Genomic DNA, 24,615 nt, shown 5'->3' on the forward strand with positions numbered 1-24,615 from the left:
CATTCCTCAGAGTAATAAGTCATTTTCATTTTAGATGTGATTTTGGGACAACTTAATAGCAGAATAAATAATCCAGTCAGTTGTTTGTTTATCAGAGTTAAGGATATTTTATTTGTAGTTTCAAAAGAAATTGCAAAGAAATATTCTTGCCATTTGTTTCTTTTTCCCTTGTCCTTACCAGTTCTTCTGGGTCATCTTGGATAAATATAAACACAATATATGTACAAACACAATCAAAGAGTAATAATAATTTCTACATTTATGAAGTGTTGGGTTTTTTAACTTGAGGGGAAAGACAACAACCTACAGACTCTAAAATAGTCAGTTGAAATTTAGTCATTCTCTGTGCCACAAACGGTGCATAAACAAGCTCTTGTATCACAAGCAGTGTTTTTCTGGTACAGTTAACTTATTTCTGTCTCCTTAAACTAGTTTGTCTTTATGCTTTGAATGCTACAGTAATTTCTTTAATCAAATTGATGGAAGTCCCTTTCCCAGCCCACACTGAAACCAATTTATTGGTCATGATACGCCGGCTATGTTGCTAACAGTCGTAACGAACTGTCAGGCAATATCGCAGTGCAGCTAATTTGAAGTCATTAGGTGTGCAGCGTTCAGGCAACAATTTGTTACAGTGGTTAGGAACACAGCTGACATTTCTGAATGGCTTTGTTCAGAGCAGTTCTAGATGAGCCCAAGCAAATTGTAAACTAATTTAAACATCACTCTATATTATAGGATCTACTTTGTCTTACACTGGTTGCTAATAAAGCACCCCAAATTAAGTCAGAATGAGTTAAGCAGGTGAGTTTGAGTTTCATCTTTGGAAGATACCTAGATCACCTTAACCAAAATAGAGTAGCTCTCAAAGAAGTCAGTCATGCTCCGTAGCAGTTGCAGGGGAAGTTTTGTCAGTCTGATTTGTGAATATGAGGTGTAGCTTAGATTTGGCTGGAGCGATGGGAAGAGCAGAGGGATGAGACTGAGCAGCCTTTAAAATGATGGCTTTGGTTAGTGTGGAAAAGGTATTGGATGCCATAAACTGGCCCTGAAAATTTAAAATCTGAGCCACTCGAGGAACTTACCTGCCACAAAACGGCATTTTAGTACAAAGTCAGCTCAAACCACACCTACAGTGGTTGAGCCACCCTAGGTAAGTGCACTTACCTGATTTCATTTGCAAATGAGAGTTTAAAAAAAAATAACAGGCAATAAAGACAATCTTTTTATAAGCCTTCAGGTAACAGAGAACAGTGATAAAATCTGTGCTTGTTGTCTGGCATTTGATCACAAAAATCAAAATGCAAAAGGGCTGGACATGCAAAAGGGCAAATACAATGAGCTTTTGTAGCTTGGTTTTGAATGTTGGACTGATGAACTTGGACTGGCTATGCTCAGCTGATGTCTGGCACAAAACAGCATCTGGAAGAGCCTGCATTGGTGCTGCCTGTTTGCAAAACTAACACGTTACTGTAGGCAGAAGCATAATGGGATGGGGAAAAGGATGAATTAGAAAAGGGGTGGAAATTGCATAAAAGTTCACTCTAGCTTGGCAGACTAAATAAACCCTTGGTGTAAATCTTGTAGAGTCGATTAATTACACCAGTAGTGAATTTGTGCCTAGCACAGCAAAGCAGCAATCAGCAAATCTTTCTTTACTATAGTGATTTCTTAAGGTTCAGTGTAATTAAAGGCCCTTATATATCAGGTGCTTAATAACTAATAAAGATCTCAACTCTCAAGCATTGCAATGTAAAATTTGTCTTTGTGGAGGAAACCAAAGCAATGTTTTTGCTCTTCTGAAAAAAAGCCTTTTAATAGGATTATCTACAAAAATGTAACAATGCAATATTCATTCTGCCCCGGCCAACCGTTTCCCATTTCACTCACAGACTAAAAAATGTTTTCAAATTATACAAAGTTCAAGTCCTTTCATAGAATCATTAGTATTTTTGTTGTATTGGAAATATTTCAATAGTTGCTTTTATTGAACAAAAAGTCTATACCATATACAAAAGGAAATATTGAAAGAAAAATATATATGGAAAGACTTTATCAGTAAATAGAATTAGTCTCCTTGCATTTATAAATCAAATAAATGGAAAGTGTGTTGTTATGAAACATGACCATGTCTTATCTGAAGAAGAAAAAGATCACAATGGCATTAGGAAATGCTTGACTTTAGTTAGAGAGGCGTAAGGGCACAAGAACAGATGATGGTGCCCTAATAGCCCTTTTTAAGAATGACAGGGCCCCGCCATTAGCATCCTTTTATATCCTTGGAAATTGCTCATGCCTCGCTTTTATGGTTCCTATCTGCCTGACTCTTTTTTATTTCTCTTTCAATTTCATCCGCGCTCGGATAAGCGCATGCTAACACAATATGATTGAGCTGTAAAATGGAACGCTGTCGCCTCTAATCTCTTTTATGTAGATATGGAGGTACTTCCACACTCCACTTCATTCTCTCTCCATTGTTGGCCTTTTTAGAATGTGTTGCCGAGTAATGGAGGCTCGGTCAAATATTAGAGCTAGGTTTCACAGGGTGTGATAAGAAGATTATCAGGCCAGCAGTCAGATCTATTGTTGTTCTTTGAGTCAGATTAAAATATTCTGATGTACTGTAACTTCGTTAGTAAAATACTGAAGGTGCTTAGGGCGGGAGGCTGATGCTGCTTCATCTCCTGCCTGATGAGACAAAACTCCTATTAACTGACCTAAATAAATTGTAAATATATTAGGAAGCCTCTGCAAGACTTTATTTTATTTTATTTTATTTTATTTTATTTTATTTTATTTTATTTTATTTTATTTTATTTTATTTTATTTTATTTTATTTTATTTTATTTTATTTTATTTTATTTACCTATTTTAAAAATTTTATTTTAGTTATTTTTTAAATAAGGAAACCTTTCTTAATTCAGTATTTTCTGGTAGTTGAGTTTCCTACCCTTCACGTTGTATTTTGGGGACTTGCCATTTCATTGGTGGCATTATATTAATTAAGCTTTCACTGTATAGGGTAGTTTTCTGCTGATACCTACTCACAGTACCAGTAGGGTTTTGGCTGGATTTTTGTAACTCTCTCATTGACATTCACCAAAATATGCAACATTTTTTCATATTAAGTGGAGGCAGCAAATATTAAGCTCTTAAAAATGTGCATAACAGGAAGCTAAAGAAAAAATGTTCTCTGCAAAATTTGCATGCATGAAAAAACATCAACCAGACCATAGAAATCAACTTTTTGCACTTAAGATGAAAAATTTGTTTGGAAACAGTAAATCAGACTAATACATCAAAAATAACTAGTTACATTATTTAGTAAAATAAGCCTGCTTGTCTTCAGCTGTTGTCCCTGTTTTGTTAGCAGTAACAGTGTTCAAGGAAGGGAATAGTTAGAAATTGATACTGCCACTGGTGCTAGTATTTAAAAAAAAAAAAAAAAAGAGGCATGATTTTGATGTAACAAATACAAAGATGTTTTGAATATTTTAGTGTTAATGTTTTATGAAACATTGTTGTTCCAGCATACTCTTTGTGGAGGACAATATTTGAGCTTTCCTTTCCAAAGCAGCTCTCGGGGATGTCGTTTGATAATTATAATATTGAACCTGAACATGATTTGCTGCAGAGTTGTTGTTTCTAAAATGCCCTTTTCTCACCGTGTGTTTCAGAAATACCACCCCATGTAGGTAAAAGCTGGCCACAGTCACTTGTGTGGATTGTTGTTGGGGCAGCCCATAGAGGATCTCAGCCCTGCAAGGGGGACAGGTCTTGCCTGTGCTTTATGTCTCTGCCGTGCTGCTTGCCGCTGTGGAATTTGTTTTTTGCACTCAGCATTCCCTAGTCCCTTGTGCTGCTGGCTGGATTTGGGGCCATTTCAGACACAGCCCTGCAGCTTCTGAGAGCACCCCATCACAGGGTGCCTGTCCTTCCACAGACAGCTGGGCATGTAAATGTGGTGTTCACTGTTCATGTGACATGGAATGGAGGATGAGTTGTGAGGTGCTAAGAGGTTGGCAGGAATAATAACTTGAGCCTCCCGGGGAATCAGGACATCCTGCCCTTTCTCAAAGTGCTAACTGGGACACTTTATCAAAAGCCTGGTATCTGCCCTTCTTTTAACTCCTTCTACAAGCATGCTTTAAGTACAGAAGCCAGACCTGCTCTTCCTGCGAGGGAAATGTTCTTGAACTCGCAGCTAGTGTGACATGTGATCTAAGGCAGGCCATTCCCTGGGCCTTGAGGGTAGAGATTTCAGCCAAGAGGTTTCTCAAAAACGAATGACTTCCTTGACCTCTGGCACTGAATTGTACAATATGGGAAATCAGCAATTGGCTGCCAGTTTTATTTTTGAGCATTAGTGTGGATGGACCACCCAGCACTGCCAGGGTTTAGATCACCATGTTGATTCAGGTTTCTCTAAGCAGAATGGGACAGCAGTGTGCCTAAAATGTCAGCAGTTCATCTGTCCTTGTATTTGAAGGCTGGGAATGGTGGCAGTTTTTAGTTTTTCATATTTTGAGAACAGTATCACAGGGAAGGGTTAAATGATCTTGCAAGGTAGGGAGGAAGAGGGAGAATGATGCATGAATAAACATGTCCACAAGTCTCCTGGCATTTTCAGAACAAAACAAGGGTCTGTATCATGGCAAAAGGTAGTAACCAAAGGATCTGTTCAGGTTTTTAAAAATTTTCAACATACCCTGCTGAGATACAGTGTTGGGCTATTCCTGATGAATCTTTTGCAGAAGTCATTGGCAAAATTTCAGCAGATTTCAGTACAAAAGACTAGTAGGCTTTCTGTGCAGCTGGAGGTGCACACACTCTAAGTGTGTCTGCTAGTTCCAGTTCAGAACTGAGAGATACAGCACAGGAAAGGTGAGAAGGTTTCTAATAATGCTAGACATAGATGTCCTGGGCTAAAAAAAGCACTTTAGTTTCCAGGTTAGTCAGTTCTGGCATTTTTTTACTTGCATTAAATTAATTGAGGGAAAAAAAAATAATTTCAAACAAATAAACATCTTATCCCCTGCAAATTATACATAAATATAAAATAAATGTGCAGTCAAACTCAAAAAGGCACCTGAAACTCTTAATATTTATTAAGACTTCAAAATATGTACCTATTCTTGGAAAAGCTTATTTAAGAGTAATCATTACCAAAAGCATGATAAAGTCAAAAAGTAGAATTAAAAGGTAACAAAAGAACTTGGCTCAATTATTATCTTTTAACATTGTGGGGGATTTTAAAATGCTCTTCTCTCAAGATCAGAATTAAGCAGTGACTTTGTGTCTCTATTAAGTTCACCTTTTATTCCTTCACAAGTACTTGCTTTTTCCTTCTGAGTGACTGTCTCCTTTTCTTGTTTTGTTGCTTTTTTTTTTTTTTTTTTTTTTTAAATCATTCCTCTCCCTCCACCCATGCCCCCAACATTCACACTACACTGTCTGGCTGTTGCACTTTTTTTTTCCCAGTGTCCCCCTTTATCTGCCTGAACCAATCTCCAAATGAATGCATGTCTATCATGGCCTTAGCTTTGACACTCTGGATATATTGATTAATAGTTGCCCTAAGCTCCTTTTAGCAAATCAAATTTTCACTTTTAGCAAGGATTTCGCCTCTGATTTATTCAGCAAAGTGAAATGCACTAAATTGACTTTGACATTCAGGGAAAATGGCTGAAAAACAAAGAGGGGAGGAAAGAGATATAAATTGTGTGGCAGCTGGAGACTTCAAGCATAAAAGAGGCTGTTTTCTATAGAATATCACTGGTTAATTTGGAAACATGCATTTAAACAGGAGTATAAATTATTTTCTTAAAATTAGATGTTTTTTTAGTCTTAGGGTTTGGGATATAGTAAGGTTTACTAAGCAAAATGCAATATATTCAACCCAAATTCATCACTTGCTAATCATGGTGCAAGTGTGGGACCCACTTTTGTTGCCACTAATAATTATTATGTTAAACGAGAGACAAAGAGGTTTCTGAGTAGTTTTATAATGAGGTGCTAAATTGGTAAATATCTTCCTACCATTGCATTATGTTGTTCACTCCTGTGGCCCTTTAAAAATAAGAAATGATTAATGAAAAGAGAGCAAATCAACAGTAATGAATGCCAGTGCTTTTCATTTTCTTTCTATAAACAAAAATGCCTAGTTTCTGAGTCTTAAATGCAAAAGTACAAAATGATATAGCAGCCATTTGCTATTATTCTTCCAGCAAAATCAAGAGTGTCCTGAGTGTCTTGTAGACTGAGTTAGAGATGTTGTATGCTCACAGATGTTGCATGACTGAAGTACCAGGAGGCTGAAAATGCCCCCTTTCATATTTGCAAGTGTTTGAGTACGCTGCTAAATGGAATAAAGGAGAGGGGGAGAGAAGGAGAAAAATTATTTTTCTCTTCCATTAGTAGATCTGGATTTTTTTTGGGGGGGGGGGGGGAAGGCGTACAAATATGCAAACTAAAACTGTAGGAAATGGTTTGGGCTTGTTCCGTAATCAGATTCTACAGCAAAAATTAAAAAGAAATACAGATGGCAGTTTGCTCAGTTAATCTGTAGAGACAGACCAGGAGCCTTCGGTGGGATCAGTTGTCATGGGTGTGCAAGTCAAATGTGCTGTGCCAGCCTCTGTTGTTCAAGGATCTGGCCCTGAAGGGATAAATCCCCATCAGTAGTCAGTGTATCAGTGGGAGCTGAGAGTTTCCTTTGTCCCCTGTGTGTACTCAGCACCTCGGGACGTTCCAGCCCTGTGCAGAATCAAGGTTTAAGCAAGTATTTCCACTCAGGGGACAACAATACTCACCTTTGTACCCACTTCTTGTGTGACAAACGGGTTTACTAGATTAGGTCTGTGTAAATTGCAGATGACTCAGTAGCAGTTTTCCTTCTTCTAAGCCAACAAGGAATTAATCTTATTACCAGAGGGCAAGAGGTCTAAACGTATCTTAACCTTTTTAATTTTACTGTAATCTCCGGTCTGCTTTTTTTTTTTTTTTTTTGGAAGCAAGCTGGATGTGAGGCTTCAATAATGGCCTTTTGCAAGTGGAACAAGCATCCAGAGTGCCATACCCAAGATAGCTGGGCTCATTAGATTTTCAGCATGTGACTTATTCCATCATTCTGTCACCACCCCCCATAATTTAGCTCAACTTCATTAAAGGACCACTGGCTAAGAGTGCACTGTATGAAAGAATAGAAACTTCTGAAACAGTCTTTGAGGGGGTGTCCTTTCCCAAACTTCCCCAAACTGTACAGTCCATACCTCAAGGGTGGCCAGCTTCTTACAAGTAGTGCCTGGCTGCAAGGCAAGAAGATGCCTTGCTCAGTAACACAGGAAGAAAGTTGGAACAAATCTTGGCATTATTCCTTAAGTAAGGAATTTGCAGAGGAGGCAAATGCAGCAGAACTGAGCCTGTCATTCATGTTCACAAAGTATCACTTCTGTATTTACAGGACTCCTCTCTTCTAGAAAAATTAAGATTTTTTTCAACCAGACTCACTGTTTAAAGAACATGCAAACAAAGAGTGGTTTTTTTCAGTTTTAAAATTCCTGAAGGTTTTGTTGGAGATAGGATGATCAATTTTATATGTCGTTTAAATTGGCCTCTGAAAGGATCACAGCAGACACTGAGAATGCAGAAGTAAACTTAGAGCAACATAGCCCTCTTATGGTAACTATTTAGGCTGCTTTAAACTAAACATTTGACTTAGTCATCTAACTAAGCCTCCAACAAAAATACATTTACTTTGTTCTGGGTGGGGAGGAAAAGAGCACCTTCTCAGTCATACGTGTTGACACTGTAAATCCAGGATGGGAGGAGGGAGGGGGAAAAGAGCCAGTTGCTTAGACTGGATTTAGAGCAGACAGGTCTCCACCTGTATGACTGGGTCAGAGGCACAGGATGGTCTAGTTTCCTAAAGTCAGCTGAGACCAGTTAAATACTGTAATTCTAAGAATGCCTCTACTTTCTCTCTGGATAAGTTCAGCTTCACACCTGCTTAACCTACATTAGAATAGGATTAATTACCTGAATTGCAACACCCCCTTAGCTAGTCAGCACGTTTCTGGCAGGGCACATGGTGACCTAGGTCTGGTTATATATAGTGTATGGATAAGAGGGGAGCACCTGGGTTGTAATGGCAGGGCTCAGTCCAGCCTGATACAAGAATCAGCAGTTTTTAAAAAAATGAGTCTGCAGTAATTGCCTTCTGCAGCAGCTGGATCATACAAGGGCTTTATGAACTCACGTCTTCATTGGTAGTAGGCTTTTTTGTTGGGCAGTGCTCAATTTATGCACCCACATATAAATATATAGGTGTGGATGTGAGTGCAGAAAGAATCCCAAGAAGCACAGAATCCAAAGAGTGCAGGTACTGGATGCCCCCTTATTTAATTACTTAGATGGAGCAGTTACTTGACTGTAACTTTTGACTTGGTGTTCAGTGTTACCTTAATTCATCATCCCCAAGTTTAATACTGCATAGCAGGCAGTATTAAAATATTTTGGTGATTCTTCATGCAAGAAGACACACAACCTTCCTTTCATTTGAAAACATGTTCTGGAAACTTCTCTGAGAATATGTTGGTCTGGCCAAGGTATTTTCCACACCAAACTCTTGAGCCACATATTAGAGACAAGTGGAAATTTAACAAGTGGAAGCACTTGACCCTTTTCCCCAATATGTTTTCCTCTGCCATGTTGTGCACCATCAGTTTCAATCAGCTGCATTAACAGCTGAGGTGAAATCAAATACTGAAATGAGACACAGCTACACATGCAGAAGGCTCCAAGTTCAGTGGAAGTGGTGCTTGCAGAGTCGAGTCAGCTCGCTTAGCAAGTCCTGACATGTTGTGCATGAGAACACTGGAGCAAAGAGTTGTGGTGAGGGTGGAGAAGAGGCGGGGGCAAATCTGCAGTTTTCGTGCATCCAGCTGCTGGAGAGATTAAGGGGGAACAGTTTAGCAGATAATGACTGCTGCTCATACATTTGTTCAAAGAAGTTGCACTTCTGGCATAAATATATCATGACACTGGCAGGCTGCAGGGTGTATTTTTAGCCAGAGATTTCTTCTGGCTATGCTTTAGCATCATGCCTGCCCTGCTGAACAGGCATTAGCCTCCGAACTTGGTACGATTCAAGCTATATCTGGTAACATATAAAACTTTCTGTGACCCTTGTGTCTCTCATTAATTAACTCTGCTTGCAGTGAGAAGAATTTAAGAGTCCTTCCCTATATCAGTCTTTTGTAGAAAGCCATTCTGCTCTGTGATCCGTCCTTCACTTTACTACTTTGAAGTTTCCCAGAGATAAAGTTAACTGTTGGGTGGATTCAGGAGCAGATTGCTTAATGTCAGTGAATCTTCAGCTACAGATATAACAAGTAAAATGCATTGTGAATGCCAGATTATCTTCATTCAGTGAGATTATAGGAGTAAATTTTGAAGAGTTTCTTTGTGTTTCGAGTTACTTGAATGTTTTCTGGACCCCATCAATGAATTGTGCTGAATACTTTGCTGAATATCTTCAACCCAAATTTGGAGTTTGCAGGATTGTGCCTTGCACGTCAGTGGTGATGAGTAATTTGCTGTGTTCTGTAATCCTCATACATGAGGCACACCATGGGCTCTGTAATCAAGAGACCACTGGGAAACAGGGTGCCCCAGACAGGCAGTGCAGGTAGAACTGGGGGCAAGCTGAGCACTGCTGTGCAGGGTTATTCCTGCTTCCTCTGTGCATAAACCTACAGAGGGCAGTGTCTGACAAGAGGCTTAGGTGGGCATTTCAGGAGATAAAGTGAAGAAAACAGGCTGTTGGCAAGGAACATTTGCATGTTCATAACCAGCAGCATCATAATCAGCCAGCATCAATGACAATCATCAAATCTTTCAGAGAATCTGCTAGGAGGGCGGAAAAATACAGCTAAAACCAGCTTGCAACAGGGTGATGGGAACACGGGCTGGCATGGGTCTCCTGAGTTCCAGTGCTGCAGCCAACACAGATGAACTCCAATTTGCCATTGATGGCTGCACGGACAAGTGTACTGTCTCCGTGGTAGAAAGTGGTAGCTATTTATATACTGAATGGCAATACTAAACAATTTAGGAGAAGCAGTGAACTGTGTCCTATCCAATTAAAAATGCAGTGAGAATTTTAGGTAGGCAAAATGTAATTATTTAATTGGAATTTGACCAGGATGCTTTTCCACTGTTAAAATAAGTATAAATTACATGAGCTATAAAACTTTAAATTATGAAAATATTTTGAGGTCTTTGAGCATGGTAATTGGAGCTATATATTCAACTTTGTTTTTAACCTGACACTTCATAATGGCTGTTCCCTAAAGCAAGTTTTTTTTTACATTATCGAATATCCCTTAGTGAAGCAAATTAGCAATCAGTCTGGAAAATATTTAAGTAGTACAATCACATTATTTACACAGGCACTTCCATTGTGCAGCGTTCTCTGTGTTCCCACAGAGAACGCTGAGGATCACTTCCTCAGCTGTCAGCATTCACGCTCAAACCTCCTTCTTTAGTAGAGCTTTATATGAAAATCCATTTAGGCCAATGGAAAGACTTGCCTTAATTTCACTGCTTTGGATCAATCCCTAAATATGCAGGTCACAATCTGTAATCTGTATGGACCTCAGAGCTTTATTATTTGCCTTCTGCTTGAATTGCCACTTTTGTGTAAATGGTGGGGGACTTTGTGCTATTCCTTGCACAAAGCTTTTTTTTCTTTTAATACTTCTTTTTATTATTATTAACAAGAAAGAGAATCCTACTGTGGAGAATTAGGGTCATTTACTTCAAGCTGAATAAGAGTCTGCTCTTATCTAGAACCATATTTCAGTGCTTACAGGAACATCAGCATCTGGCCAGAATGACAGAATGTTTGCTGTGACAGAAACCCTGCATTTAGTATTTGGAATAATTTTGAAACACCATCCAGCATACCCCTGGAAACAGGTTCTCTGATGCTGTGGCCACAGTCAGTGATTCCAGGTGCTTGAATCATGTTGTGCAAAATACATTCTCCAATTAGCTTCCTATCAGGTTGGGGAATTCCAGGTATTTATTCTGTAAATTTTGTGCTTGTGGCCATAGTTCTCCTGGGGTTCCCTGAATTAGAACCACTTTTTTTTTTTTTTTTTTTTTTTTAATGCAGTTTTTCCCCCCCCTCATTTAGTAAAGGGTTTTTTTGCAATAGAGTTTTGCTGTTTGGGTTTCTGCTTGCTGCTTTTTAAGAACTGAAGGCACCGTGAGTCCTCTCCTGGTACTCCCATTGACACATTTGTGCAGTGCTGAGGAACAGGCTCCATGTTACATCCATACTTGGCTCGTTATCCTCTTATCAAGCTCTTTGCATCCCTTTGTTTATTTGAGGAGACAGGAAGACTGTGTGAAGGCTGCTTAGTCAGGGATATCAGCGTTGTTGGCAGGGGAGTGATTGCCAGTTGAAAAACAAGGCATTATTGCTCATTTTTTCCCTCTTATTAGTTTGATTACATTTGCAAATCAAATCAATCCATCAGACATGATCAGGCCTCGTCCGCATTTTAAGGAATAGTAATCTCCGTCTAATAAGATGCAAATGTGTCACATCGGTAAGTAACCAATAAATCATCGTCTTGTCTTTGGCAATCATTAAATATCAGAACCAACAGTCAATTTTTAGTATTTTCAATTTGCGATATGCCGCTGGAATATAAAGATAGATGGACGTAATTACACAAACCAAACACTATTTCAGTTCATTCCAGACAGCAAATTTAGTGGAAGGTATAACTGGCTTGTCATCACACTACATTATTCCTGGCGGTTCATGCAAAGTTCACAGACAAGCTTCAAATGGACATTGCTTTTTTTACTCTCCTTAACAACACTCCCAGTGCCACCACCAAACTTCAATAAATGACTTGAAATGCTGTAGGACATCACTTCCATCAGTGCACAAAAAGACACAGGGAGAGAAGCATTGCCCCTTTTCTTAGTTGCGGGCACCTTGTGCACGTGTAAGACTGAAGGCCAGAAGTTTCCTAATACCTGCTGCATTCTTTCTCTCTCCCTTTGTTTTTAGATGTTTTATTCTGAAATTTCAGTATTTCCTCAGAGTAACTTTTCACAATTTTTTCAAGTTACCTCGGGTTTAGTAATTACAAAATAAGCAAAGACAGACAGGGAGAAGGATTGGCACACCAGCTTCCCTCCCTCTCTCTTCTCATCCCCATCTTTTAGAGGAGTGAACATTCAAATTGTTTTTCTTTATCCTTTTTTTTTTTTAAATTGATTTGGGATTTAGGAAAATTGATTGCCTCATGTGCATCCCAGGCATTAATTGATACATTTATTGTCTGATTTGCAAAGTCTTGCTTTCCATTAATGACTCTATTTGTGTACAACAATTTACATGCTTTTCTAGAAAGAAAGAGGCATAAGATTGCACCCTGGCAGCAGGAGTGACAAAATAAACCAAAGCCTCATCTTAAGCAGCACAGCTTTTACCTGGATATTTTTGACTGATTTATTATTGTAGGGTGCAGGCCCTAAAATTGTATGCCTGCAGGGAGACTGCTAATTTCAACAGGAATTTGGGCCTGTTGGAAATTATATTATTGGTCCTTCTTACAGTGATGAGTGACATGAGAGAGAGAGAGTGCAAAACGCTGCCTCTCTGCTCCGACACAAGCGGCTGTGCGGAAATAAGAAAAGAGGATTTTCTAGGCTTGTGCTGACTTAATGTAGGTTTCCAGCACACCAAAGCCAGACAGTGGGCTTACTGTGCTTGACCTTAAGAAACTTCTTGCCATGAGCTGTGCACCCTGGGTGGACCTGCTGCTGCAGCATCCTGTTAGTTGTGTTTGTTTCAGCTAACTTGCTTTAGGAAGCTGAACTTCAGGTGCTTTGGAGTGATTTGTAGAGAGATCCTTTAGTCCCCTCTGTGAGAAGATAGTTTTCACAGTAGCAGTTTGATTTGATTTGGTAAATTAGAATTAAATGGAAATTAGTGAAGAGGCTTTCTAGTGAGCACACCTACTTGCTTTGGGTTCTCCATCATGTTGAGCAAAGGGGTGGGGAGAGTGGTTGTAAAAATGTGAACATGTAAGTCCTGTGTAGACACTCTGGGGTACTCATTCTTGGTATCAAAACTCATGTTCTTTAATGAGAGGAAATTGCAAAGAAATAGTTGTAAGCTGCAAGCAGTGCATATTCCACATGCTAGAGGTTTAAACTTTAAATGCACCATCAATTAACAAAAATCTCTTGCTATTTGGAAAAGAAAGATGTTATTGCCTGTATGTATATAGATTTTTATCCTCAAACTGGTGTCAGTCTCTAACAGCTTTGTGAAAACAAGAGTTTTATGCCAGATTTAAATGAAGCAGCTGAGTAATTGTAGCCCTAGTCCCAGCAAAGTTTGAGCTTCCTGGCATTTTACAGGAATGTGTTCCTGGATGCTCTGTACCTAAGTTGCTAGATTGGTGCTGCCACATTGTCTTGCAAAAGTCTCTCGTTTTTGTAGTCTCCAGAGACAGGTGAGGAGAAGCTGCACACTGAGGTAATGTGCCTAAGAAGCTCAGCACCAGAACCTTATGTTCTGTCTAACCATTTTACATACTACCATGGTATGTTTAATTTGCTTCTTCATCAAATCAATAATGGGTCTAATTGAAAAAACTGGCAGAACTACAGTTCTGCAGTTCAGCCTGACTACCAGTGTGAGTGTTTTCAGGAAATCAGAGATGTTGCACAACTACACAAGTAATGCCTGTGTTAGTGATGCACCTTTGCTACCAATGTATACAGAAACAAACATTACTCAGGTGCAGCACCTATACCAATTGATCACTGTGCTATCAGAATTAATCACCTGGTGTTCAGCTCAGAGAATAATATTTACATCTTAATGTGTGACACTTATTTCACACACATGCACTGCTAAAAATGATACTATTCACTCCTGTTGGAAAGTGTGCATCGATTTTTATAGGCCTGGCAGGTCTCGTTCTTAATATTAATTCCCAAATATTTGGGGTAGGTGCTACATCCTTTCGAATAGAAACTTATACAGGACTGTGTAATAAAATACACTGTGGTCCTGGAGTGGCATGTCTCATATCCTGGCCTCACTCTCACAAGAAAAAGGAATTTTTGGGGATATTTAGTGCTTTGCAGAAAATAATCCATGTGAGGAGAAATAAATAAGTGAAGCTTGGCATTGTACAAGATTGGATCGCCCAGCAGTGGTGCAGGTGCATTGGCTGACAGTGTGGAGGAGCTATTGTGAGAACAGAACAAACTCCTACTGACAGGAGTGTTCAGTTATGCAAGTTGGTCAGCATCCGTGGGGCTGGCAGAAAGATCCAGGCCAGGTGCACCAACTGCAAGATGAGGATTCCAAAACTCTAATCTTAAAAGGAAGACATTTGGATTTCAAGTTTACATTTTGTATAATTGCAGAGCTAGTGTGGTTTTGAAATATGGCAAAGCCTTAGTCATTAGCATAGGGTAATCACCTTTGCTGTTTAAAGAAAAATAGTAACAATAGAAAAGGTATTGTACATTGACACATGGAAATATAATGCTTTTCTGAGAAATTTTGTGGGGATTTTTTATTATGTGGCTAATTACATATTTACATGTAATGGCGCTAGCAGAGCCATTACAGGCCATTGGGTAAATAATACACATTTTAAAAACCATTTATAAATATGTATTTATCTGATGGACCAGAACAGGTTTTTGAAGTCATTCTCATGCACTGAGTAAATAATATATGGATTGCTTTAAAAAATAAATATGTATTTCTCCAATAGACATTCCAGGCAATTGGGTAAATAATATGCATTTTTCATATATTAAAAAAAACACATACAAATGTATAGAAATCTGGCCTAAATATGTATCTTACTGAGCAAAATTACTCAAAAGGTGTCAGGCTTAGCTTTGAAATTTCTGTTGAGAATTGTCAGTTTGTATCACAGCTCAGAGTTAATTAAATGTATTTTATGCATTTTCATACATATAGCATAATATCAATGTCTGTTTACAGTTTTACAACACTGGTGCACTTGACCCTCTCACTCAGTGCTGTAAAGTCAGCACTACATGGTCAAGGTCCTAGTTTTACTTTTTGTTCATCCTAATGCAATGCCAGACACATTCATTTTGGGGGCAGTCGTGCATCCATAGAAACACTTGGGGAAAAATGTCACCTTAGTAAGAGCCATTTCAAACTCTCTTGTGTTGCTCAGTTTTAGCCAAGAAAAGGCCTACAAAGTATATCCAACATTTCTGAGAAGTATATAAAGGGGATAAAGGGACAAACTGGCTAAACTATTTAGAAAAGGGGCTTATGTTTTCTCATACTTTGCCCATTAGCCAACAGTGAGCTATAGACCAAAGGAGCATGAAGAGGAAGTGTTAAAGTTGAGCTCCATAATTTTCTAAATATTTTAGCCAGTTTCTCTTCATATATTTCACATATTTTACAGAAGTGTTGAGTATACTTTGTAGACCTTTTTTGGTTAAAATATTTGTTGTTGTTTTCAGACATTAAATGAATAAAACAGCATAACAGCCCTGTTAATTTATTTATATATATATTATATCTGTAGTTTGCACAAAAAGATTGTGAGAAATAGAAGGACTTTGTGACTCCAGCAGAATTACAGAGACAGTGGAAGATTTGGGAGGCCAAATTCTTCCTCATATTTTTCCTATATAAATGTACCTCATGCTACGTCTATGCTTCTGTCATCATCTATGATACAGTCCTGAAAACTGCTGATGTTAATAAGTTAGTTAGCTCTTTGACAGGGGTGTATTTGGCAAGTGCCAGGTATAAATGACTTGTGCCCTGTGCAGTCAGGATAGCTAAGTGGGGTTTTGACAGAATAGATGAGAGAATTCTCACCCCTTTCCTTCTCAGATCGCTGATAGGGCACTTGACATCCATAAGGGAAGCTACAGTAAATGTGTGGTGACCATAAGGAATGATCAGCAAGAAACAGACATTTGAAAGCAGATGTCTCTGTCAAGGAGAAAGCCAAAGAAACCAGAGATGATCCAGCAGTATTGGCATGTGAAAGTTTTAATTTAGACCTCTCAAATGGCACATCCTCGCAAAACACAACTGTGCTTTCTGTTTAATCTCTAAAATAACTATGAATGTGTCCAAATACCTGATAGTAGAATTAGTTTGAGGTGTTTGGGCCCATCAGAACACTTGGTGAGTGCAAGAATGTAGAAATAGGGTAAGGATTGCAAAATAAAACCCAACTCTAAGCTTTTGAGAGCACTGAGGGCTGCATAGTAAAAAAAAAGTGTAGGTAAATTAATATGGACCAATTAAGGAGAGGGCATTGCTGGTGGCACTATAAATTGACATACTTGTGCCCAGAAGGAGTAAGAGGGTCTGATAGCAGAAGAATGCAAAGAAAAGGAGGAAGGCTGAAAGCAGCAGTGGGGGAAATGTGGTTACATGGAGTATCTCTGGGCATACCTAACACTTCTGTGTAAAGCACAAAAGTAGCTGAGATACCATGGAGTGCTTGCCTGGCCATGATCAGTCATCGCTGTGCTGAGACATGGCTGCTGGAGAATGTCATCATGCTGATCAGGAAGGGAGAGGAGGAGGGTGCTGATACTAAAGATCATCTAGGGAAGGGAGGCTGTGCCTTAAAAAATGGGAGACATGAAATAAAATGTGGAGGTGCTGAGGGATAAGATGGCACAACTGCAAAAGAAAGAGTTTGTGTCTCAGTCACTCTGTGGCCATATTGAATATGATTGTTAAATTCTTTGTATAATTAAAAGAGATAGGAGCGTTCATACATTTTGTTGCAAATTGATATGATCTTTTTTGCCAGTGATCTGAATAAGATTGTACTATAGTTTTTAATTTAGCAGATTAAGAAGCACAATTAAAATATCATGAAAAAGATTGTAATCTAAACCTCTGGGGTTTTTTTGCTTATCCCTGCCAAGTTGATAACAAGAGCCGGTGTATGTAACAATTACCTCCACTACTGTAAATTTACTCTAGTTTGTGGGCTGAAGTGTTAATAAATACCTTGCAGTATTCCAGAGGGAGAAGCTTTCCACCTAATTAATAAAACTGGGAAGAATACCCAGGACACTGAACCATATCTTTCTTATTAGTGTTGGCTTCTACAAAGGAGAATCCCTCAATCTCAACACATTAGTAAATGTCATACTCCTGGGCTGCGCAGAGACCTCTTGAAAAACTGCTGATTTGCTGTGGAAAGAAAACCACCACAGACTTCAGAAACAATTCAGCTAGGGAATACCAAGTGTAGAAAATCAGTGTAAAGCATGGCATGCATTATAGCAGCTACAGTTTGTGCCCCATTTGGTGAATATTCAAAGAGGAAACATACAATTATGCCCCCATATCCCTTCCTTTTTTGGTCTGTCCTAATGCTGATATCTTTTTCTGTGTTTGAATGTGGCCTTACTGCAGTCAGGGCTTTTTTGAGACTTTGCAAAACCTCTTGTTCATGTATTCTCTAAAGCAGGTTTCCTAAAAACACCTCCTACTCATATGTAAGATACGTGCTGCTGTTCATTAAAAAAACCCAAACCCAAAAATCACTTGAAGAAGGAAAATGTTTTAAACCCAATACTGAAAAGAAAGTCTTTCCCAAAATACATAAATACCTTTTCCTTTGCAGTAATTCATATTTGACAAAAATAAACTCTAACTGTGCCTCATCTAGTTCTGTTTCAACATAGCTTGGACTAAACTGCAAATTAACTTTTTGACATGCACAAAATTTCTTGCTGTACTTTATTAAAATCTTACAGTAATCTTAAATTGTGGAATATTAATAGGCATTGTCTAACAGACTAGACATTTACCATGGAGGTTAAAACGTCATGCATTTCATTTGTAAAATAAAAAAATTGTAAGGTGGCATTTATCTGTTTTCTCACATTATCATCATTATTTTTATTAGATCAGTGTAGCAAACTGGTATTACTGCCTCAGATAGAAATAGAAATAACATCTTTGTATTTACTTCCTACTTGAAGTTCTTGCTCTTAAAAATTGTCCTGCTGTGTATATTTCTAGCTGCTTTTTACTCTACTGATATGAATGGGGAGGATATGGGGAGGATAAAAAAAGGTAAAGCCACAGAGTTTATCTGGGAGGTTGATGCTAATTTGGCTAAATGAGTCCACCTGATGGAAAGCAGAGACGGTAAAAGATCTGCCAGTTTCTTTGTCTACATCCATTCTTCTCAGTTTTCCTGGTGCATTTTTAAACAGAGGTCTTCCCCAAATTCTGGTAAATTCTAAAAGTATTAGAAGGCAATTTAAAGTCCTGTCCAGGAATTATAGCCTGGTGGTGTTTGTATAGTCCAGTATGTAAGTGCTGGGTTATTTCCCCATTAAGAATGTTTATGATGCTTCCATGTGCACTGCAGGGAGCAGATCAGTTCACACCATGTACAGTGAATGCTCACCATACGTGCAGTTTCAGTAAAGCATGTTAAAGCAGATACTGGTCCTTAAAGACCACATATCAAGCATCCCTCAGCATTATGCCCGAGGAACCTGAATCATGCATTCCCTTGCCTGTCTTCAGGTGCTGCTTTGTTGACCAGTGACCCTTTGTGACTCTGTTCCCTGTTTCAGAAAGTACTTCTTTGATCTGACCTGGGTGATGACATTATTATTTTGTCCTTCAGCAAAGACAGTTTTTTATATTAGAAGAAAGGACATATTTAATAAGCAAAGAATACAAGTTAATGAGCAGGTGATCTTTATTCATTTCAGTAGCTTTCAGAATACCCTGGGTTTGCTCAGTACAGATGCGTGCATACACAGGCTTATGCAAACACACACTAATGCATGCACCTGCCTGCTTTTGTGGCTATGATAACACCATGGATCTTCCATATCCATTATTTTCGTCTTTCCACAGTAGCAGTACAGTGAGAGCTCAGTTGCTGTGATTTTGAAATTCTTACCCTGGGGCACATCTCTTCTGTTCTGAGCTTCACTTCTTAGGAGCAGGTTCGAAACACCTCAAAGAAAGGCAGCCCAAATTCTGAGGCTTCAGTTTTTAGAAAACTGTGAACTGAATGCTATAGGTCATGAGCACACACTCTGCTGCCTTCACAGTGATCAGTCTCAGGGGAGGGGACATAAACCCCATAGTAGGCAGAAGCCTTAGAAAAACTATTTTGAATTCCGTATGCTTAGAGATTAGATGAAATAAGGAGGAAAAATATCCTTGTCCTCTTAATTTGGATTTAGAGTATTAATACCTGGAGCTATTCTGGCTGTCCATGTAAGCATCAGCTCCCTCTCTGAGTTCTTGGCTTCAGTGACATCCTTTTCAAGAAGTTCTCCAGTCCAGGTACTCTGTGAATGAAGAATTTCCCTTTGTCTTCCATTTTGAATTTCCTGCATTTTACTGTAGTGGTGCTTGGTCTGTGTTTTGAGACAGACAGAATAAAAACTTCAGAACTACTTTCTATATCATTAATTTATGTACACTTCTACTGCATTCTCTCATATGTCACTATTTTGAGGAAGACAATTCCTGCTTTCTGAGACTCTTTTCATAAGAGTTTTCTTAGGTACTGCTTTACTTTCTCTGAACCTCCTCTAAATCTCTCATGTTTTCTTTAGAAAGGGCCAAGCCATTCTGTTAATCTATTAAAAATGAGAGAGTACAGATTATATTTTTATTTTAACTTTTCTTGCCTTCTGAAGGGCTTTTAGCCTCAGTCACAGGCATGGCATCTGCTTCACAACTGACCGTGGGCTGCTGGAATGGGTACTAATAGATACACTTTCCAAGCTAATGTTTTCACACTCTTCCCTGGACTCTCAGAATTGGTCAGGAGCTGCAGCTCTCCATTTCTTTTTCTCACCTAGAGATCATTTAGTCAACCTTGTCTCACTCTGGCGGGACTAACACTGCATGCTCAGAAGGCCTCCTGTCTTAAATTAAAGAGGGCATTGATGGAGGTCACCTCCATAACTAGGACATAAACGACATTCTGGTGTTGCAGGTACCAAGAGCATATATAATCCCCTTGTTTCTTTAACTTGCTCTGAATTTTAGAAGTATTTTCATTTTCAGACTGAAAATAAAATAATGTCGGACAATGTTGCATGAAATTGCATCTCTGGTGCTGCCTCCAGTGAAAGCCTATCATCTAACTTCACCTCTGTGCATCTGCTCATGATAATGCATTTAGAAACCAGGGATGGTTGCTTTTTTCAGTCTCAGAAGCAAGTGACCTGGATTCACTTTTAAAAATATGAATTGCAAACTTGTTGTCTGGGATTCTTCTTATGGAGGATAACTTGATTTGTCCACATAAGTCCCCTTTGTCAAATTTAATAGATGGACCAAGTGACCCCTTGACATCCATATAAAAATTCACAGATCTCAAAAAATAGTAATTTTGTGGGGGAAGTGCTAAGGTGTTTTGCATCTTTAAGAAACCAAACAAATTCCAAACTGAGTAACAGAGACAGAGAGAGAAGGTTGCCTTTCTGCAAGCCGCCAGCTTTCCCAAGTGTCTCATCCTCTCCCCTCTGTCATCCTGAGGCAATGTGCCTGCATTTGTGTGTAGATTTATAGTTTATCTTTATCTATGGCTTCATCTGTAGGTAGCTATTATAGCCGCCTTGCCTGGATATTGTTTGGGCCTGATAGATCTGTCTGTAGTTCATCAAAGGGGAGCTGAGTGGCTAAAAGCCATTGGGTCCAGCTGAGGATGAAATACGAGCCATCAGCCTTGGTAATGGCTGTAAAATTTCATAATTACACGGCCTTTATTACATTGCATAATGATCCTGAAGCAGTATGGAACAATTAATTAAGATTTTCAACCGTGGCTTTTTCAGAAATTAAAAGGTGCTAGTGGCTGAGAAATGGGGAAGTGTCTTGTCCTAAAAGCATTAGGGATGCTTAAGAAGTACTTCCTGGGTACTTAAAAAAAAAGAGGGGGTGGTAGGGGGGAAGAAAAAGAAGTGAAGAAAAAAAGACAAGAGAAGGAAGATAACTAGTTAAGCAGCTAATGTCAGAGTAAAATTTTTGTACTTGACTGCTAATTCTTAATGTCAAAGCTGGATCTAAAATTCCTGCAATAGTCATTGCCATAAGGTTGTTCCTTTTTTTGTTCTGTAAAAATCTTCATGCCTTTCCCCCCCCATTCTGTTCTAGCCATTTGTCACATTTATAGAAGTTGAGCTCTGCACATTATTAAATAAATGCATGCCGTGACTTGGGAGGAGGGTCACTTAGCTGCATATTGGGTGTACTGACCAAGGATTTACTCTTACCTACTTTCTCATGTCTGAGGCCATTGAAATTCTTTGAAGATCTCTGCAGTTTGACAGACATCCCCAAGGATGATTTTTTTTTTTCTTTACTGTTTTGATATTTTTCTTCCTTCCTTTTCATCTTGTAAATGCAGCATGTCAGATGTAATATAATATTTTCCATGAGATTGACCTCAGACCTGATCAGAAGTAATTAGATTCCTAAGGTGCTGCAAAGGTGTCTCACGGATTTCTGATACTGAAAGAAGAAGTGTTTATATATGTGCAGAGAATAGGCAGGGAGAAGCAAGAGGCCCGAAGCCGTGCGTGTGCACATTACCTGTTGTGATCACCTGCTGGGTACAATTCCGGAACACCAGCAAATTGTGACCCAGGTGGGATGTGGAGTACTCACTGCCAATGGCAGTAAAAGCGGTGAAGACAGCAAAAATAACACAGGTGATCTCCATGCACCAAGGCTTTCAGGTGCTTTTCAGGGGAAGGAATCTCCTTTTCTTCCTGTCTCCCTCGAAACTATTTTGATTCATACAAACTCTCAGTGTAACTCCTAGCATTGAATGTTACTGTTTTTAAATTGACCAGTCATCATGTAAGGTCCTATCATCCTAAATATTTGATGAGAAGCTAAGGTCTCCAAGGCACCTCTAATCATAAACTTCCTGCAGGAAATTGAGAAAGGATTATGTGTTTCAAGGAGGAGCCGGCTGCTTAAAGTAAATTCTCTTGTTGAGTCATTTATTCCCTTAATAGGAATTTTCTGATCTGCTGTCATTCTTGTTCACACACTGGGTGTCACTGCCTCTAAAACACTTGTCATTCTTTAATGGAAACAAAATAGTCATTGCAGTCAGAGCCGCAATGTCATTCCACTACCCCTTGCTGCGTCGGCAATAGTGAAAATGACAGAGCGGCTCTCAGTAGGGGTAATTAAAATGTAAATATTGATATTTTATTATTTGAAATTACTTTCCAGTGCGGCATTTAATATCTCTCCATCTGTGCGGCTCTGTTTAGCGGTCACTTTAGTGCAGCTCTGGGATGCCAAGCGGCGGCTTGATCCCCGTTATGTCAAAATGCTTGTTGCTGCTTAATTTTGATATCTAATTAAGTGGAAAAGTACAGTCCACACTGTAATCCATGGCATCTTAACCAGCTGCTTGGGTATATTTAGAATTAATCTCCACTATGGAATCATCCTAATGTATGCAATTAAGAGTCTGCCGATGGCTAATTAGGTGTATTAGAATCAGGCAGCTTCCTTTTTTTTTCTTTTCTTTTTTCTGTCTTTTTTTTTTCCCTCTGTGTGGACTGTTGCAGACTTAAGACACAGCTTCTAGAGATGATCTTAGTGGCACATGCACACTCAACTAGGTAAACTAGAAGTTTCACATTCATGTAGGAGAATATGTCTCTCTTCCCCAAACCAGGGAGACTGTAAACATCATTTGAATTTTTTGGCATCTGCAGCACATTAAGAAAATCAACAAACCAGCAGAAAAGTTTTAAAAATTAGGAAGAGGATGGAAGATGTGTAGGACAGTGGTCTGAGCTGTTGTTTTCCTGCCACAGGGTGAGAGGGGATGTTTACCCAAAATTTTGTAACCTTTGCAACCTGAAAATTTAGCTTTGGCAATGGAAAGAGATTTTAGCTAGCTCAGCACACACGGGGTTAACAGAGATCCGTTGATTGGATCGCAAGCATGGTTGTCTCCGTATGCTAATACATTCCTGTATTGGATTCATATTATTCACATGATTGGGGAATTCCTGGAAACCTGACTTTGCCTGATGGAAGGATGGAGGGAGCAGGGATTGCCACAGCTCTCAGGGAGGAAATGACTGGTGGCTTCCCCAGGGGAGCAAAAGGCAAACAGCAGTGACCCAGCACTCCTGGAGGAAAAGCGCTCTCAGAGCACACCCACAGAGGTTACAAATAAAAGGCAACGTGTATTAAATGCACAAGAAATCCCTCCTTTCTGTGGGAAAAAAACCCAGAAGTTGTACTTTGCAATCCAGCAAACTTGATTTTGAAGACTAATGTGCTGAAGAAACCTGAACTCTAAATTTCTTGATATCCCCAGTCAGTATATGCAATTGTTGGGAGAGGGATGCGTACAAAGGTTGAAGCAAGCAGAACCTGAGCTAACACTGATTGTTGTTACTAGTTTAGCAAGCTTCCTCTGTCAAGGTTGTCCCTTTTTGCCCCTTTTTTTCTTTTTAGTTTTGTTTAGCTGACTAAAAATTAAAAGGAGGAAAAAGGGTCAGTGCTTTTTGTTTAAATATGTGTGAATGTAGTTTCTTTTCTACTAGCTGACCTCTTTGAAAGATCTAAGTAAGGCATACCATGCACAGGATATGAAGATATTATGCTGGCTATTTTAAGCTGAACTGTAATACTGTTCTCTAGAATGGATTTTGGAAGAAATTCAGCCCTGTTCATTGTACTCTTTATTTTTCATCTATGTTCACTTTACTAATGACTAAGTGTAGTTTTAATTTTTCCACCTGCAAAGCTGGCTTTATTGTCCTCATAGTCAAATACCTATATCCACAACAGATTGAAGAAGAATTTGAGTAAAATCAATTTTTTTATGTTAAAAATAAGATTGATGATTTTTTTTATAAAAGCTCAATGAAAGAAAAAATCAGGGCCATAAATACAATCCTGCTCCATTTTCTCCTGTGATTTCAGGAGCACACCATATCATGACATCCGCCTCTACTATCTTCAAAAAGGGGACAAAAAAATTCCATACTCTATCCAAACCATAGTTGAAGGCTAAATTTTAAAGAACCAGAAGAATTAACATTTAAGAAGCACATCAAATCACATATGTAGTGCATTAAAAAGATCAGCCTCAGGAATCTGCAAGTTCATACTGCTGACCTGAAGGAAACTTACAGCTTCATTGGGCCGTACTGCACTGCTAGTCTGAAAAAGTTTACAACTTTTTCGTTGTCCATGTCTTAGAACTGAGAACCTTACTGCAGAGAGGTAGTGCACATGAGTCCCAACTGTCTTACATAGAGGGGAAAAAAGGGAGTAAAAAAAAAAAAGGCAGTTTCCTGGAACACGCTTGTCAGGTGTTTCTCTGTTCTCAGAGCACCTGGTGATAAAAGGAATTCCAAGTGTTTCATCTTACATCTTTTTAACGTAAGATTGGTGTGAGTTTGCTGTAAAGCTGTTTGAAATTGTGAAAGTTCCAGTGGTAAAATCAGCCCAAAGGGAAAATCAGGTATTAATCTGTTTAACTCTATTGTCTTATATTT

The 24,615-nt window shown here is 38.9% G+C and overlaps 1 protein-coding gene across 21 annotated transcripts in view; it reads left to right on the plus strand.

The window, feature by feature from the left end:
- Window positions 1-24,615, plus strand: part of ESRRG (estrogen related receptor gamma) — a 393,435-nt gene that overhangs the window by 346,479 nt on the left and 22,341 nt on the right. The window lies entirely within an intron of this gene.

This window comes from Serinus canaria, chromosome 3, assembly GCF_022539315.1.
Source record: "Serinus canaria isolate serCan28SL12 chromosome 3, serCan2020, whole genome shotgun sequence".
NCBI classification, from domain to species: domain Eukaryota; kingdom Metazoa; phylum Chordata; class Aves; order Passeriformes; family Fringillidae; genus Serinus; species Serinus canaria.